This window comes from Ranitomeya variabilis, chromosome 1 (assembly GCF_051348905.1).
Source record: "Ranitomeya variabilis isolate aRanVar5 chromosome 1, aRanVar5.hap1, whole genome shotgun sequence".
NCBI classification, from domain to species: Eukaryota; Metazoa; Chordata; class Amphibia; order Anura; family Dendrobatidae; genus Ranitomeya; species Ranitomeya variabilis.
Window position 1 is genome coordinate 121,539,364 of NC_135232.1, and position 20,061 is coordinate 121,559,424.

The 20,061-nt window shown below is 42.2% G+C and overlaps 1 protein-coding gene across 4 annotated transcripts in view; it reads left to right on the forward strand.

Annotated features, from left to right (window-relative positions):
* Positions 1-20,061, forward strand: part of XRCC4 (X-ray repair cross complementing 4) — a 422,379-nt gene that overhangs the window by 194,526 nt on the left and 207,792 nt on the right. The window lies entirely within an intron of this gene.

Consider the following 20,061-nt stretch of genomic DNA (forward strand, 5'->3'; position numbering starts at 1 on the left):
CGATCTTTTAGACAGTGAATTCTGGATACAATGAGAAATTATATTGGAATCCGTTCCCAAACTGAACGAGGGCAAGATGTCGGTTCTCTGTCCGCGAGTGGAACCTGTTGATAAAAACAGAGCCACTCACCACGCAAAATGAAATCAGTCAGGTAACTATGCTTACTAAGACTCAATTTCGCCTTCAACCAAATATTGGACTTCAAACACTCCAAGACCAACTGCCTCAAAATGATTGCACAATGCCGCTGTTTAGAGCACAGGGTATTAACAGAAAAAACGACCGATTGCGTCATTGATGGAAACAATATCCTGGAATCCTTCAAGTGAAAACCCCACAAATTGATACCAAGGTATAGGGAAAAAACTTCCCTAAAGAGAAGGTTCTCATTGATCTTCTTTGCTACCCATGCATCAGGCCATGGTAGAAACACCCAATGCGACTGAAAGAGAATTGCAATGCCCAGTTCGGGATCCGTAGAAAAAACGAAGGGGAAAAAATCCGCTGATGTGAAAGGAGATTGAATCACTGAACGTCCGTTAAAGTTTGACAGAAATGATAACCAAACTCTAGCATCCTCCTTCAAGCTAGAGCCAATACGGACATGCGAATTAGGAGATGATAAACCTTTAGTTGCCTCATACAAACTCCTAGAAAAAACCCTTCCAATAGGTACTACCTTCAGGGCAAAATTCAAAAGTCCAAGTAATGACTGGAGTTCCTTAAGTGTCACCTTGTCCTTGGACACAAGATTAAGAAGTGAACTCCGAAGCCGATCAATTTTATCTTGGGGGAGAGTCGTCTCCATATTGACCGAATCAATATTAATGCCCAAAAATTCGATACGACACGAAGGGGCTACCGTTTTTTCGTGAGCAATGGGTATGCCAAAATGAGAACAAATTTTCAGAAACGTATTTAGCGTTCTCATGCAAGATGGGGATTGAGGAGGACCTATAAACAAAAAATCATCGAGGTAGTGTAAAACACCTGCTTCCACCTGACTATCCTCCAAAACCCAATGGAGAAAACGGGAAAAATTCTCAAAATAAAAACAAGATAGTGAAAAACCCATTGGTAGACATTTGTCAAAAAAGAAAAACCCGTCAAACTGAAAACCAAGGGAGTTAAAGCCGTCTGGATGAACCGGAAGAAGCCTAAAGGCTGATTTTATATCAGACTTGGCCAGCAAGGCGTTGAGCCCGAATTTTCTCAAAATGTCCAAAGCACTGTCAAAGGAGGAATAATTGACGGAGCATAATTCCTTATTAACTTCATCATTCAGAGATCGTCCAAGAGGATACGAAAGATGATGAATCATCCTGAAGGAGCCAGGCTCCTTTTTAGGAACAATGTCCAGGGGAGATATACGAAAATCTGAAAATGGTGGGGATAAAAACGGGCCCGCAATCCTACCCAGTTCAAGTTCTTGAAAAATCTTATCCCTAGCAACTTCCGGAAATTCTGAAAGGGAAGGTAAATTATTAACAAAAACACAGCCATTCCCTTTAAAAGCAGGCACATGAAAACCTACAGAAAAACCGTTATATAGAAGCTCACTGCTCTGACTGTCTGGATACCTGCTTAACCAGCTGACCATTCTTTCCAGCCTCACTGGTGATTGGGCCTTTTGAAACCGCATCCTTAGAGGATGACTGCTGAATGGCTTGCTTCTTAAAGCATTTCGCCATTGGATGGGAATTACCGCAGAATGAACATTCATGCTTAAAGCGGCAGGTGTTAGCCCATTTACAAAAGGACTCGTTATACGCAAAGCAAACGCCCCTTTTAGAAACCGAAGTGCCCGGCTGCTTGTTTACAGCATTCCTAACTGGAAGCATCAGATTTATCCAAATGCCGACATCTTTAACCCCCCACTTAACCTCAGGATGTACAGACAATTTGTGCCTAAAGGCCTCATCATAGCTCAGCCATGCAGAGCCACCAAAATTTTTATAAGCCTCCAGAATGATATCCAAATGTTGGAACAGGCTGCTACACAGGTTAGGGTATTTTTCCCCTAAAACTGCAGAATAAACAGCAAACGCCTGTATCCAATTGTGAAAGGATCTATAATTACGCTTCGCTTCGTCAGAATCAGATTTATCATCCTTTTTATCACTTTTAGGTAGATGGTCTCTGCGAGAGAGTAATGAAAATATATCAACATACTGGTTATTCCATATGAGCTCTTTAACTGAGAGCTCAAATGGAAGCCAAGGGGAGAAAGCTCACAAATGAGGGCTTCTTTAAATGGATTTACAGGAGGGGCATTCTGAGCAGGAGCTTCCACACTAGGTAAGACAGAAGCTGCTGCTGCTGAGGGGCGCAATGATGCCTCATTCAAGACCTCGGATAGTACAGATTTAATTAAATCTTTAAACTCACTATGAGGGACAGACATAGGGACACATTGAGTCTCACCCCTTGATGATTTTTCAGCTGGTCTCCTATCTTCGGCAGCGCTTGCACTCCAGCCCCCAGCGCAGGGCGAGCGCAGCTGCTCAGGGATGCTTGATTGACGAATCGCTTCTTCATCCGACGACTGCTCACCGACACTAAAAGCGGGTTGCACCCGCAGGGCAGCCGACAGTGAGGCCGCCCGGCAGCCAGATGTGGATGGGGCCAAGGCGCTTTTACGGCCGGCGCCCCTGCTGGCTCTGCCGGCGCCTCCTGATGACGCTGCAGGTTTCTGAGAAAAATGGCCGCCGAAGTCTCGCGATGGACTCCGAGACCTCGATGCCGGGCGGCGACGTGACCTCGCGCTCCCCTCAGAAGCGCCGCGCCGGGATGCCGGAGATGGAGACGAAGGGGAGAAGGCCTTCTTCTGTTTCCTCACACGGGGGCCGGACACCTCGGGATTCCCCTGCAGCGAGGCTTGACTCGCAGGCTGTGCCGATACCTCAGGTATAGGAGGAGGAGGAGCGGGACCGGAGGCAGCTGCCGAAGGTTTTAACGCCAGGCAGCTCCTGAGCCATTCCATCCCATCTTCACCGCCGGCTCTAGCTACGAGTTCCTGCAGGAGTTTCTCCATTGTTCTCCCGGTCAGTCCTCTTCTTTCTTGAAGCGACAGCGCAATGACAATCGCTGACAGGACCAAGGTATTTATAAACCAATAAAAGACCGCCAAATAACAGCTGGCCAATCAAATTTCATAAAATACTGAGCGCGCAAAACCAGAAGAAACTGGTTTTAGCCGCTTCACATAAAAATAGCTCCACGAAATTTAACCCTTCGCTGGTGCTAACATTTCACTGCATAAGCATATGTGGTCCATGGGGACATGAGACCCCCGCTCTATTTTTTTCTCGTTTGTGTGGGGGGGCAGACATTATCTGCTTGTGATATCTACTGTTATGTTCCTTTTTCTGTTATATGTTTGCCTGTTGCATTAGTTATATGATAGATGTTTTCAGCTGATGCTCATGGATTGATTTTCACTATAATTTGCAGCGCTTTACGCTCCAATAAAGACATGTCCGTGAATTGAATGGTTCAGGTCACAGAAGTTACCCTTCGAAAACAGCTCTAGGTATCTCCATTTTACAGTCATTTCCTTTTCCAAGAATTCTGCCCCACATATTTTCTTGGAAAGCTTTAGACTATTTTTCTCTCCCAAAGGGTCCATAATCTCAGCTGCTTGATACAGTATGATACACTTCCGTTAATGTTGTAAACAGTCCGGCCTGAACTTTACCCCGTAGAGAGGTATTTCCATTGAGAAAATAATCTGGTAGTAAATTGCAATATTATAATTAATCTGCTCTATTAACAGACTTTTTTAGCATTCTGGTAATTGCATAATTTTTAGTATCTAAACTCCTATTTACGTTTTAATAAGGAATTACAAGTTATTAAAAGGACTCCGCTTGTTCAGAATCCTCATATGTTATCTGCATCTTAGACAAACTGTAGAAGTTCTCATTTAGGAAAACTCGGCACAATCAGTATACATTCAATGGACAACCCATTGCTTTCAACAAATATAATGTTTCACTCCCCCCTCTGCCAGTGTTAAAAAAGAGTTATGTCTTGGATCTTCAAAAAGTTGGCTACCAACAGGAATTGTTATAAAACAAATGAAGAACTATTACTTGTGTGCTCCATAGATCTCCAACACAGCACCGCTGGTCCAGCAGCAGCACTGGTATATACATTAATGGCCGAAAGTGTTAACATTTCTCCAGGAAAATAAAGTATTTCTCCCAGAATATTTTTGCAATTACACATGTTTTGTTAAACACATGTTTATTTCCTTTGTGTGTATTGGAACAACACAAAAAAAACAGAAGAAAAAAGCAAATTGGACATAATTTCACACAAAACTACCAAAATGGGGCAGACAAAATTTTTGGCACCCTTAAGATAATATTTGGTTGCACACCCTTTGGAATAGATAACTGCAATCAATCGCTTTCTATAACAGTCAACAAGCTTCTTACACTTCTTAGCTAAAATTTTGGACTACTCCTACAAACTCAGGTCTCATATTTGAAGGGTACCTTCTACCCACCGCAGTTTTAAGATCTCTCCACAGTTCAGTGGGAGTTAGATCGGGACTCATTGGTGGCCATTTTGAAACTTTCCAGTGCTTTGTTTCCATCTTTTTCTGGTGGCTCCTTAAAGAATGTTTGGGGTCATTGTCCTGCTGAAAGACCCATGATCTACAGCACAAACCCAGCTTTCTGACACTGGACACTACATTACAATCCAAAATCCTTTGGTAATCTTAAGATTTCATGATGCATTGCACACAGTCAAGGCACCTGCTACAGCAAAGCAAACCCAAAACATCTTTGAACCTTCACCATATATGACTGTAGATACTGTGTTCTTATATTTGTAAGCCTCATTCCTTTTTTGGTGAACATCAGAATGATGTGCTTTACTGAAAAGCTTTATCTTAGTGTCATCTGTCCACAAGACACTTTCCCAGAAGGATTTTGGGTTACTCACATACATTTTGACAAACTGAAGTCTAGCTTTTTTATGTCCCCGCGTCAGCAGTGGGGTCCTCCTGGGTCTCCTGCCATAGCGTTTCATTTTCATTTCATTCAAATGTTGATGGATCGTTCACGCTGACAGTGATGCACCCTGAGCCTGCAGTACAGCTTGAACGTCTTTGTATCTTGATCGGTGCTGCTTAAGGTACCGTTACACTAAACGACTTACCAACGATCACGACCAGCGATACGACCTGGCCGTGATCGTTGGTAAGTCGTTGTGTGGTCGCTGGGGAGCTGTCACACAGACAGCTCTCTCCAGCGACCAACAATCAGGGGAACGACTTCGGCATCGTTGAAACTGTCTTCAACGATGCCGAAGTCCCCCTGCAGCACCCGGGTAACCAGGGTAAACATCGGGTTACTAAGTGCAAGTCCGCGCTTAGTAACCCGATATTTACCCTGGTTACCATTGTAAAAGTAAAAAAAAAAACAGTACATACTCACATTCTGATGTCTGTCACGTCCCCTGGCGTCCACAGGGTTAAAACTGCTTTCGGCAAGAGCGCTGCTTAATGCACGCGCTGCTGCCGAGAGCTTCCCTGCACTGAATGTCTCAGCACCGGCAGTAACAGCGGTGACGTCACCGCTGTGCTCTGCTTTACGGCCGGCGCTGACACATTCAGTGCAGGGAAGCTCTCGGCAGCAGCGCCTGCATATTAGCAGCGCTCCTGCCGAAAGCAGTTTTAACCCTGTGGACGCCGGGGGAGGTGACAGACATCAGAATGTGAGTATGTACTGTTTTTTTTTACTTTTACAATGGTAACCAGGGTAAATATCGGGTTACTAAGCGCGGCCCTACGCTTAGTAACCCGATATTTACCCTGGTTACAAGTGAACACATCGCTGGATCGGCGTCACACACGCCGATCCAGCGATGACAGCGGGTGATCAGCGACCAAAAAAAGGTCCTGATCATTCCCATCGACCAACGATCTCCCAGCAGGGGCCTGATCGTTGGTCGCTGTCACACATAACGAGATCGTTAGAGGGATCGTTGCTACGTCACCAAAAAGCATGACGTTGCAACGATATCGTTAACGATATCGTTATGTGTGACTCAGCCCTTAATCACCATTCGGACTATCCTGCGTTGCAACCTTTCATCAATTTTTCTCTGCCGTCCATGTCCAGGGAGATTAGCAACAGTGTTATGGGTTGTAAACTTCTTAATTTATGTGGTGCACCATGGACAAAGCAACATCAAGATCTCTGGAGATGTAACCTTGAGACTGTTCATATGTTTCAATAATTTCGGTTCTCAAGGCCTTATATGGTTTCAGGTGTGATTTTCATATTGCCCACACCTATTATTGTCACAGGTGTGTTTGTATGAGCATCACATATTTGAAGCAATTTGTTTGCACACTATTTTGGAAAAATGCCAACAATTTAGTTTTCCAATTTTTGCGATTTTGTGTTAAAGGGACTCTGTCACCTGAATTTGGAGGGAACAATTTTCAGCCATAGAGGCGGGGTTTTTGGGTGTTTGATTCACCCTTTCCTTACCCGCTGGCTGCATGCTGGCTGCAATATTGGATTGAAGTTTATTCTCTGTCCTCCGTAGTACATGCCTGCACAAGGCAATCTTGCCTTGCGCAGGCGTGTACTATGGAGGACAGAGAATGAACTTCAATCCAATATTGCAGCCAGCATGCAGCCAGCAGGTAAGGAAAGGGTGAATCAAACACCCGAAAACCCCGCCTCTATGGCTGAAAATTGTTCCCTCCAAATTCAGGTGACAGAGTCCCTTTAAGTTATGTCCAACTTGGCCTTTTTCAGTTTTTTTTTTGTTCCAATACACACAAAGGAAATAAAACATGTGTATAAGAAAACATGTGTATTTGCAATAATTTTCTGAGGGGAAATACTTCATTTTCTAGAACAATTTCAAAAGTGCCAACACTTTCGGCCATTACTGTATATACGTGTCTGTGTTACTGTTCAAGTTCAGCCCCCGAAATACCAGGTGTTTGTCGTGCTGTCTTGTGCATGACTGTTCAGCAAACACTGCTTCTAAACTGTGGTAAAATCATTACCGCTGGTCAGACAGCCGCAGTTCCCACGCTGTCAAATGACAGCATGAGCCCACAACTGTGATCAGAGGTAAAACGTTTACCTCCTTTTACTGGCGTTGGCTGATGGGACTACTGCTCCCTTGAGACTATGCCTGCTTCCGCTAATAACAGCGAGAGCAGCCGGCAGCTGATGGGAATATTCATTAGCCGACGCCTGTGCTCTAAATAAATAATAATTTTAAAAAAAAAACAGCCTTGGTTCTCTTGTATTTTTGATGACCAACCAGGCAAAAATGGCAGCTGGGGGCTGCAACCCTCAGCTGTCAGCATTAGCAAGATTGGTTATCAAGAGTAGAGAGTTCCCACACTGTTTTTTTTATTATCTAAAAAAGTAATAAAAAAAAAAAACCTTGTGTGGTACCCCAATTTTTCACAACCAGCTTTGCTAAAGCAGACGGCTGGAGGCTGGTATTCTTAGGCTGGTAAGGGGCCATGGATATTGGGCCCTCCCTGCCTAAAAATAGCTGCCCGCAGCCACCCAGAAAAGGCACAGCTAATAGATGAGCCAATTCTGGCGCTTTGCCTGGCAAATGGGGTTCATATTTGTGGGGTTGATGTCAGGTTGTATTGCCCGTTGACATCAAGCCCACGGTTTAGTAATGGAGAGGTGTTTATAAGACACCTATCCATTACTAATCCCATAGTGGTATGGTAAATAACGACACAGCCAGAATAAAGTAATTTAATTGAAAGAATGACTCCTTTAATAATTGTAAATTAAACCATACTCACATCATCACCCATTCCATTGAAGCCCTCGTCTCCTGTAATAAAATAAAAATAAAAAAACAGCCATATCCCTCACCTGTCTGTTGTTCTATCCAAGGCTGTAATCCATGTCTGGGGGATAAACAGTTTTCATCCTGGATGGTGCCAAGATTTTTCCTTGTTTTTTTTCTATTCATTTGAATGGGTGAAGAATGCTGTAAAAACACAAAAAGAAATGACATGCTGCAGATTTAAAAAAAAACAAAAACAAACAAACAACGCTTTGATGATTCAAATCTGCAAGGAACAAATAAGCAGTATGGGTATGAGATTTCAGAAATATACGGTAATTTACTTTGCAGTTAATTAAAAGCAATGTATTTTTTCCTGAGGAAAAAATTCAGCAAAAAAAAAAACCCATGTGAAAATGCCCTAACAAACAAGCATTTTTTTTTAAGGTTGCCGTGACTAGTAATGTACACTCTTTGTAGTGAGATTTTATTGAATCCTAGCATTCAATGTGAAATTTACCAAGAATGTTATGCAGCTGGGGAAATCCACATTGAATATCTCAAACTAATTTTTTTCCTCTAAAGTACTTTAGTTGGGGACCGATGCGGAATGTGCACATGCACTTACCTTGCTGGTACCAGACAAGACTATTTAGAGTACACTTTGTCCTGTCAGATATGAATAAATATAAACTTCAGTGACTACATATCTGAAAACAAAGGATTTCTCAGATTTGTCAGTGTTCTGCCCAGCAAACCTGCTCATTTATATCTGAGAGCATATTTTTTATTCTGTTCTGCACTAAATGTTCTAATCTGAGCACACAATGAATGCCCATGTACCAATGCAGGCAGACATTTACTCACATGTTGTTTGAGACTCTTTTTATGTATTGCCAACCCGCCTCACAAATTGCAATTTACCTTTTTTAAATGTCTAAATATTGGTGCAATATCAATAAAGTGCTAATTTTTGGATACCGATTTATTTCCGCTGGTGCTTCAATCATAATTACCCCATGACAATAGTAATGTTAAGTGATAACAGAAAATCATATCAAGATGTAAAGTCTCTAAATGTCTTGTATGCAGAGAACATGAAAATCTTCTCAGTGCTGTGCGCAAAGCTAAGGACTTAAGACAACTTTTACACTCAAGGTCAAAAAAACCACACACATTAGTGATGCGTCACGACTTCACCAACGTGGTGACACAAGTAATTCTTTCAGTTTCCACCACACGTCAATTTCTGTCTTTCGTGGTTCCCTCTATTCTTGTCCTAAAACAAGCACGAGAGGACATGTTCGCTGATACCGACAGTGATCATTTTAACCAACCCATACTCCAACTATTCATATTGCAACTGACAATCTTTTTGAGTATATGAAGAGTTAAAAGGTGTAAATATAGAAATGAATCATAACTAAATAGCTCTTGGTATTATTATTCATGAAATGATTATTCTGTTTATATTACCGTACATCTAAAGTTTATAATTGCTAAGAAACAATTAGGACTCGCTCACAGTCGTAGATTCTCTCATGCGAGAGAATCGGATACTAATGACACCCAGCAAAAATTCTAATCTAAGTTTGAGCCGAGTGTCATCTTACATATCCAGCCTAGAGAATACTATTAAAAATTAACTTTTACTTAAATCATAGCTTAAAAAATTCAGCAGAGCAGCAAGAGCCCAAATCCAAACCTAACACCTACTATCAAGATACTACAAACACAAAAAAGCATTCCCATCCTTTAGTAAGAATGCGAGCTAACGTATCTGATTAGTGATGCTAGGACTAAATTAGTAAAGTGTCACAGTGCAATAAGGTGAATGAAAAAAGAATAAAACATTGTGCATCTCACCCAATTGAACTGCAGACTGTTCTCCGGGTCATGTCCATATGGGTAGAAACATCCCCCTCACTCTAACAAGGGAAGTACCCAAGTGGAGCTATTGTCCCAAAAAGAGGTTCCCTCCTGAGGCGTTTCTTTCTACATTAGGAAAAGTCATCAAGGGAGTGTACTCGCTATTGGGAGGCACAGGCATGAAGACACTGAGGTTGTTCCAGTGTAGAGAAATAAAGTGGCTTTTCTTGAAAATATCTAAGGAATCCCACAGTGGTCGGTATTACCTCAAGGCACAGAGGGAAAATGATCTTTTAAAGGCCTGAAGTTAAAGATGACGCATTTCATTTGTATTTTAGGCAAAAAAAAAATGTATACATTGTAATTTTTTTCATTTTAAAAATTACAAAAAGGAATATAGGGCCAATGCAAACGTTTGAGTACCCTTGGAGATTTGTGTTCTTTCAGACCTTAATTAGCCTGTTAGTGTTATGGCTTGTTCAATATCATCGTTAGGAAAGGCTAGGAGATGCAATTTCATAGCTGTATAAAAACCCAGCCTTTAACCTCGTGCCAAAAAACAACAGACATGGGTTATTCTAAACAGCTGCCTAGCTCTCTGAAAATGATGAAGGCCCACAAAGCAAGAAAAGGCTATGAGAAGATAGCAAAGCGTTTTCAGGTTGCCCTTTACTCAGTTTGAAATGTAATTTAGAAATGGCAGTTAACAGCAACATTGGAGGTCAAGATGGGGTCTTGAAAACCAAGCAAAATTTCAGAGAGAGCTGCTCATAGGATCTCTAGGGAGGCAAATCAGAACCCCCTCTTGACAGCAAAAGACATTCTGAAAGCTTTAGCAGAGTCTGGAGTTGTGGTATATTGTTCCACTGTTTAGAGACAGCTGCACAAGAGTCATCAGAAGAAAACCTCTCTTGCGTCCTGACCATAAAAATCAGCATCAGAAGTATGCAAAAGAACATCTAAACCTGATCCTTCTGGACCAATGAGGTTAAAATAGATCTCTTTGGCCACTATCACCAAAGGCAATGTGTGGAGAAAAAAGGCACAGATTTTCAGGAAAAGAACATCTCAACAACCATTAAGCATAGGAGTGGATCAATCATGCTTTGGGGTTGTGTTGCAGCCACTGACACAGGGAACATTTCACAATCCACAATAGCTACCTCAAAAGACGCAAGCTGAAAGTTTTACAATGGCCTTCACAGTCCCCTGATCTGAACAAAATGAAGAATGGATGAAAATGCCTCAAAAAAAGAATTGAAAGACTCTCTGCTGGCTAGAAAAAAAAACGTTTACAAGCTGTGATACTTGAAAAAGGGGGTGCTTTTAAAATGTAAAAGATTAAAATGTAGTTTTTTTCTGCCTAAATACAAAGCAAATGTTGTATCATGAGAGGGGTGGCCAGACTTTTAAATGCCACTGTATATATCAGGATGGGGACCAGGAAAATGGACATATACCAGGACAGGGGATATATACTGTATATCAACTTTGGGTCAGGATGAGAGACATATATACTAGGATGGAGGGCATATATATATAACTCCCCGACATTCATTTACACAGCATAATACAGGGACCTAGGAGAAATATACACGCATTCATTTTCGAATGGTCCTGTAACCTTATATATGCACATCCAGCTTCTGTCCCCAACTAAAATATGGCTCATAAACATGGTGTGACCGGACAATTCCTTTTAAACGATAGTAAGATGAAAATCTTTTATCTGGTAACTGTTGATGGCATAATTTAATAACTCAACTAAATATTAAACTCACCATTAGTTGAAAAAAAAATGTTGCTTTGTGGAATGTACTTCCGCAAATAGAAAAAAATTCTACTAAATGAATCTTATTCATTTCTTTCATGTGACAACAACTTCTCTGACACCACCACATAACACAGTGAAGCTGACAATGGAATCTGACCTGCTAATGGGATTACTGAAGATTCCATGTTCTGCCAGCCTGCATCCCCCCAATGATATGTCACCATTAGTCCATGTAATCACTGGCGAACACTTCATTTCCCGCACTTACTCATACACAAATCAGACATGTCTCAAGTTATTAGCCATTTAATCCCTCACTTAATTTGTGAGATTAGAAACAACCAGTTATCTGTCTTCATGTATTTGCACAGCTAATTTGTCTTACTGCAGTATGTGGCATGGATTTTTTTATCCATCCTAAATGAGTGTGCCATCCAAGCCTTGGAAAAGATTTTCCCAACACAAATGGTCATCTTTGTTAAACCCTGTAGATTAGATTCAAGACTGTGGATTGTCACTCCAATTGTCTGCTCTGAAGGCGACAGCATAATTGTAGCTCGACATATTTGGCTGTTGGAATTTCTACTGAGCAACAAAATGTATGAAAGTTTTCTGGGTTGTTTTCTAATAAATTGTCACTTATATATATATAGGGACTTTCATCTGTATCCCTTCCCCATTGCTTTTTTAACTAACGTTATAGGTAATTATTTGGCCAATCACTGTATTCAGACCCTTTTACATTTTGACTCTTTGTTTCTTTGCAGCCATTTGGTACATTTTAAAAAAGGTCATTTTTTTTCTCATTACTGTACACTCTGCACCCCATCTTAACTGAAACCCCCCCCCCAGAAATGTAGTAATTTTTGCAAATTTATTAAAAAAGAAAAATTGAAATGTCACATGGTCATAGGTATTCAGACCCTTTGCTCAGTATTAAGTAGAAGCACCATTTTGAGCTATTACAGCCATGAGTTTTCTTGGGAATGATGCAACAAGTGTTTCACACCTGGATTTGGGGATCCTCTGCCATTCTTCCTTGCAGATCCTCTCCAGTTCCGTCAGGTTGGACGGTGAACGTTGGTGGACAGCCATTTTCAGGTCTCTCCAGAGATGCTCAATTAGGTTTAGGTCAGGGCTCTGGCTGGGCCAGTCAAGAATGGTCACAGAGTTGTTCTGAAGCCACTCCTTCGTTATTTTAGCTGTGTGTTTAGGGTCATTGTCTTGTTGAAAGGTGAACCTTCGGCCAAGTCTGAGGTCCAGAGCACTATGGAAGAGGTTTTCATCCAGGATATCTCTGTACTTGGCCGCATTGGGATTGTATTGGGCAGGTAGTGCCTGGTTTCCTCCACACATACCGATTAAAATTATCACCAAAAAGGTCTATATTCCTCTCATCAGACCAGAGAATCTTATTTCTCATAGTCCTTCATGTATTTTTAGCAAACTCTATGCAGGCTTTCATATGTCTTGCACTGAGAAGAGGCTTCCGTCGGGACACTCTGCCATAAAGGCCTGACTGATGGAGGGCTGCAGTTATCGTTGACTTTGTGGAACTTTCTCCCATCTCCCTACTGCATCTCTGGAGCTCAGCCACAGTGATCTTGGGGTTCTTCTTTACCTCTCTCACCAAGGCTCTTCTCCCACGATTGCTCAGTTTGGCTAGACGGCCCGGTCTATGAAGTCTTCTGGTGGTCCCAAACTTCTTCTATTTCAGGATTATGGAGGCCACTGTTCTCTTAGGAATATTGAGTACTGCAGAAATTCTTTTGTAACCTTGGCCAGATCTGTGCCTTGCCACAATTCTGTCTCTGAGCTCCTTGGCCAGGTCCTTTGACCTCAGGATTCTCATTTGGTCTGACAAGCACTGTGAGCTATGAGGTCCTCTATAGACAGGTGTATTACTTTCCAAGTCAAGTCCTATCAGTTTACTTAAAAACATCTGGACTCCAATAAAGGAGTAGAACCATCTCAAGGAAGATCACAAGTAAATGGACAGCATGTGACTTAAATATGAGTGTTTGAGCAAAGGGTCTGAATACTTATGACCATGTGATATTTCTGTTTTTCTTTTGTAATAAAATGCAAAAATTTCTACATTTCTGGGGTTTTTTGAGTCAAGATGGGGTGCACAGTGTACATTACTGTGAAAAAAAATGAATTTTTTTGAATTTACTAAATGGCTGCAATGAAACAAAGAATGAGAATTTTAACCCCTTCATGACCTTGGGATTTTCCGTTTTTCCGTGTTTGTTTTTCTCTCCCCTCCTTCCCAGAGCCATAACTTTTTTATTTTTCTGTCAGTATGGCCATGTGAGGGCTTATTTTTTGCAAAACAAGTTGTACTTTTGAACGACATCATTGGTTTTAGCATGTCGTGTACTAGAAAACGGGGAAAAAATTCCAAGTGTGGTGAAATTGCAAAAAAAGTGCAGTCCCACACTTGTTTTTTGTTTGGCTTTTTTGCTAGGTTCACTAAATGCTAAAACTGACCCGCCATTATGATTCTCCAGGTCATTACAAGTTCATAGACACCAAACATGTCTAGGTGATTTTTTATCTAAGTGGTGAAAAAAAATTCCAAACTTTGCTAAAAAAAAAAAAAATGCGCCATTTTCCGATACCCGTAGCGTCTCCATTTTTCATGATCTGGGGTCGGTTGAAGGCTTATTTTTTGCCTGCCGAGCTGGCGTTTTTAATCATACCATACCGGTGCAAATACGTACTTTTGATCGCCCGTTATTGCATTTTAATGCAAAAAACGTAATTCTGGCATTTCAAATTTTTTTCTCGCTACGCTGTTTAGCGATCAGGTTAATGCTTTTTTTTAATTGATAGATCGGGCGATTCTGAACACGGCGATGCCAAATATGTATAGGTTTGATTTTTTTTTTTTTATTGATTTATTTTGAATGGGGCGAAAGGGGGTTGATTTAAACTTTTATATTTTTTTATTTTTTTCACATTTTTTTTTACTTTTTTTTTTTTTTTTACTTTTGCCATGCTTCAATAGCCTTCATAGGAGGCTAGAAGCTGGCACAACTCGATTGCCTCTGCTACATATCAGCGATCATCAGATCGCTGCTATGCAGCAGAAATGCAGGTGTGCTATGAGTGCCGACCACAGGGTGGCGCTCACAGCTACCGGGGATCAGTAACCATAGAGGTCTTAAGGACCTCTATGGTTACTATACAGAAGCATCGCTGACCCCCCGATCATGTGACGGGGGTCAGCGATGCGATCATTTCCGGCCGCCCGCCCGGAAGCGCCGGTTAAATGCTGTCAGCGTTTGACAGCGGCATTTAACTAGTTAATAGCGGCGGGTGAATCGCGATTTCACCTGCCGCTATTGCGGGCACATGTTAGCTGTTTAAAACCGCTGACATTTCCCGGCTTTGATGCGGGCTCACCGCCGGAGCCCTGCATCAAAGCGGGGGATCTGACCTCGGACGTACTATCCCTTCCAAGGTCAGAAAGGGGTTAAAGGGGTCTGAATACTTTCCGTACCCACTGTATATACCCTAATAAGACACAGACATTATAGAAATGGAGTCCACTGCTCCAGACCTCTCTTAATGAGTTAAGGAGGAGATTCATTCCAAAGAGCTGCTTTGTCTATACCAGAATTGACAAAACCATTTTTCACACTGTGACCTATTTTTTTCCGATGGGCACAAGAAGATTTACTTAGCAATACTAGATTATTGGCAGGCCTATATTAATGGGTTATTTTGTTTTAAGAATGAATTTTGACCACAAAAGAATGTAAAAATGTAAAGTATTCTAAAGGCTGTGCAGTTTTAGGAAGATGAACACTTTCTGGCAGGACCTCGCGACCATCTGATCTATACAGGGCCTCCTGACTCTTCTCCAGTGGCAGATGTAGGAGAAGATATGGATCTTTAGTAGATAAGAATCTAATCTTAGGTGTAAGGCTAGCTATACACACTGCTCAAAAAAATAAAATGAACACTTAAACAACAGAATATAACTCCAAGTAAATCAAACTTCTGTGAAATCAAACTGTCCACTTAGGAAGCAACACTGTTTGACAATCAGTTTCGCATGCTGTTGTGCAAATGGAATAGACAACAGATGGAAATTATTGGCAATTGTCAAGACACACTCAATAAAGGAGTGGTTCTGCAGGTGCAGACCACAGACCACATCTCAGTACCAATGCTTTCTGGCTGCTGTTTTGGTCATTTTTGAATGTTGGTTGTGCTTTCACACTCGTGGTAGCATGAGACGGACTCTACAACCCACACAAGTAGTGCAGCTCATCCAGGATGGCACATCAATGTGAGCTGTGGCAAAAAATATTTGCAGTGTCTGTCAGAGTAGTTCAGAGTAGTGTCCAGAGGCTGGAGGCGCTACCAACAGACAGGCCAGAACACCAGGAGACGTGGAGGGGGGCAACAACCCAGCAGCAGGACCACTACCTCAGCCTTTGTGCAAGAAGCACAGGAGGTGCACTGCCAGAGCCCTGCAAAATGACCTCCAGTAGGCCACAAATGTGCATGTGTCTGCAGAAACAGTTAGAAACTGACTCCATGAGGATCGTCTGAGTGCCCGACATCCACAGATGGGGGTTGTGCTCACATCCCAACACCGTACAGGATGCTTGGCATTTGCCACAGAACACCAGGATTGGCAAATTTGCCACTGGCGTCCTGTGCTTTTCACAGATGAAAGCAGGTTCACACTGAGCTCATGTGAGTCTGGAGATGCTGTGGAGAGCAATCTGCTGCCTGCAACATCCTTCAGCATGACTGGTTTGGCAGTGGGTCAGTAATGGTGTGGGGAGGCATTTCTTTGGAAGGCCGCACAGCCCTCCATGTGCTCGACAGAGGTAGCCTGACTGCCATTAGGTACCGAGATACGATCCTCAGACCCCTTGTGAGACCATATGTTGGTGCGGATGGCCCTGGGTTCCTCCTAATGCAGGACAATGCCAGACCTCATGTGGCTGGAGTGTGTCAGCAGTTCCTGCAAGATGAAGGCATTGAAGCTATGGACTGGCATGCCCGTTCCCCAGACCTGAATCTGATTGAACATATCTGGGACATCATGTCTCGCACTATCCACCAACGTCATGTTGCACCACAGACTGTCCAGGAGTTGGCAGATGCTTTAGTCCTGGTCTGAAAGGAGATCCCTCAGAAGACCATCAGCCGCCTCATCAGGAGCATGCCCAGTCATTGTAGTGAGATCATACAGGCACGTGGAGGCCACACACACTACTGAGCATGATTTCCTTGTCTTGAGGCATTTCCACTGAAGTTGGATCAGCCTGTAACTTCATTTTCCACTTTGATTTTGAGCATCATTCCAACTCCAGACCTCTGTGGGATATTAGTTGTGATTTACATTGATCATTTTTAGGTTTTATTGTTCTCAACACATTCCACTATGTAATGAATAAAAATTTACAACTGGAATATTTCATTCAGTGATATCTAGGATGTGGGATTTTAGTGTTCCCTTTATTTTTTGAGCAGTGTATATAATGTACAAAGCCACCAAAAATTTTTTAGAAGACTGCAGCTCCTGGAAAAAGAAGGGTCCTTCTGACTCCTGTAAGACTTGGCAAATGCCCAAAGGGCCATCCAATCCTCCAAAAGTCTACCATTAGTCAGCCACCTCTCTGGCCATTTCTTACTCAAGCAGGCCATAACATGGATATTACTTTACAGTACGTAAAGAAATGTATCTGTAAGGAGATATTTCCCTGTACTGATTTAATTTACTGAGGTGTAATTTAAGTGAAGGTCACTGAAGCCACATACTGCAACTTTACTGTCACGTATGTCAAATTATCTAGAGTAATCTACAACATCAGTAAAAAAAATTCACGGAGTCCATAGTTGCACTGATCCTCAGCATCTCATGTGTGATATGATTTAGAAACACGCTGATAGTATTTCAGTACTGTGTGCAGTGAATATCATACTTTGATAGTTCTCTATATTTCATGGTGGTTTTCATTTACATTACATCGACTTTACCTTGGCATTTCAACCCAGAGACTTTCATCATGTACAATCCAGCCTGACTTGTCCTTGGCGTTTTAATTACTGCAGAGTAAGGTGATCCGATGTCCTGTCTGTAATGTTGCTTTATGAAATAGTTGGAATTATAAAAACTTTTAGAAAGGATATTGCCTTATATTATATTTAATTATTTGCAAGTACCGTATTTTTCGGACTATAGGACGCACCGGACTATAAGGCGCACCCAGGTTTTAGAGGTGGAAAATAGGGAAAAAAAATATTTGAAGCAAAAAAATGTGGTAAAATATTTAATAACATAAATAACATACTATTATATGTGGTGTTATTATATATAATAGTATGTTATTATGTTGGAAGCTGCGGGACCAGTGTGGTGTCTGTACAGTACTATATGAAGATGCTGGAGGGTGAGTATAAGAATGGGGGCACAGGGCTTATATTGAAAGCACCACTCCAGCACTGCAAAATAACACTGGAGTGCTGCTTTGAAATCCCATGGGAGAACTATAACTCCCAGCATGTCCTACAGATCCTATGACATGCTGGGAGTTATAGTTCATCACAGGAGTGGCAGAGTGCTTTATTGTGTATTGTAAAGACTAACCTCTTAATTGTGGCAGCCAGCCACTGTGGTGAGGTAAAAGCATCCCATGACTGCACACAGAGCCCTCCCTCTTGTTGCCTCTCCACAGCACAGGTTATGAGGAAGCTGCAGATTCTAGTGGGGAGCCTGAAGGACCTGTGATGATGTCAAGAAGAGGGAGGGCTCTGAGCTGCCATGTGATGCTCCAGCCCGCCCACTTCTGACATCATCACAGGTCCTGTTTGTGCACAACACTCCGCGTCCAAGCATGGCAGGCAGGTACGCAGCGATCTCCTCTCTCCTCTGGCCCCTGCTGGTGCCTCCTCCCCAGGACACACAAATCTCCCTAGCTGCTGCAGGAGTCAGCAGCTGAGGAAGCCATGTGTGTCGCTGCTTAAGTGCAGCATTCATTTGCTGCTCCCGGCTCACCGCTCAGCTGATCGGTGGGCGGGGAGCAGCTAATAAATATTCACAGCACTTAATCAGCGGGACCATGTGCTTTCCCCAGCAGCTGATTCCGGGCAGCGGGGACATCCTGAAGTGGGATAACAGTGCGATCCCACTCACTGCTGCCCCCCTCCCCACATGCGATCCCACTCACTGCTGCCCCCCTCCCCACATGCTATATCCGTACTATAAGACGCACCCACACTTTCCACCCAAATTTGGAGGGAAAAAAAGTGCGTCTTATAGTCCGAAAAGTACGGTATATATGATACATTGATATACTAAAACCGTAAAATTAGTTCCAGTTGCAGGGCAAATTGAACATTCTGTCTGCAAAGCTGATCTTGGTTTGTTAAGATACAGCAGCTCCTGCTCCCTCCTAGGACACTTCAATCATATGATCATTACCATGGGAGGCACGTGCACTGATAATGCTTTGTAAAATGTATACACAACTATCAGGAAGACAGATGGTAATATACCATTTCTGCTTTCTCTATGGGACCTTCGGCTAGCCTATGACAGCTGACTCCCCACTCCTGCACTTGCATGAATTTACAGCTATTTACTCTGAGTGGACACTCAAAATCATCCTTGGAGAGTCATGTGGTGACTGTCCTATAGCGTTAAGATATTGAGCGGGCCGCAAGTAATTAAAGAGACCCTGACAGCACAATTTGGTAGACATGGCTGTAACTGCTCTGTAATACTGATTAAACTGGGACCTTTGGTGAAGAAATCCACTTTATTGTTCTTCTTTAATCACCATTTGAGGTTTTCTGCTAATTAGATTTCAGGGCACAGGGGCCGGACTGTGCACTGAGTCTCCTCCTCCACGGTTCCCTGGCCCCTCCGCCGTTCTCATCTGCTTGAAGAAGAGATTTCAACAGAGGAAGCAGTAACTTGCTATTCATACAGAGGAGACAGGTGGAGGGGCCGGGAATCACAGACTGGGAGGAGAAGACCCAGTGCACAGTCCGGCCCCTGTGCACCGAAATCTAAAAAGCAGAAAAGCTCAAATACTGATTAAAAACGAACCACAAAGCGGATTTCTTCACCAAAGGTATCAATGTTATCTGTGATACAGTGTCCTTACAGCCACGGATTTACATTTATAGAAACTATACTAAAAAGATTTGCAGCTCATGAGTTTTAGTCTCGCTTTTGGTTTTGGCAGATACTTTGTGAAAGTGACCCTAACTCATCTTCCTACATCAATTAGAAATAGCTGACTCCTTCGGAGAAGTCAGAGGACGGCCATTTACTCGTTACGGTTCAATAAATCATAACGATCGTTTTATTGTTAATCATTTTATGCATTTACATTGGGCAGTTATCATGATATAATTAGAATCATACATCTTGCTATAACAAAATTAGAACAAACAGCCATTTATTTCATACCCTAACACGGAAATGGTTAAAACGTAATAAAAGTAGAATTATAATAAAAATGACCACTTTGCAGTTGCAATGTTTCATTATGAAAAATGAAGTACAAATAGTCTTCGGCTACAGAATATTTCTATATTTCCTATTGGATTTATTGCACCAACATATTGGACAGAGCTG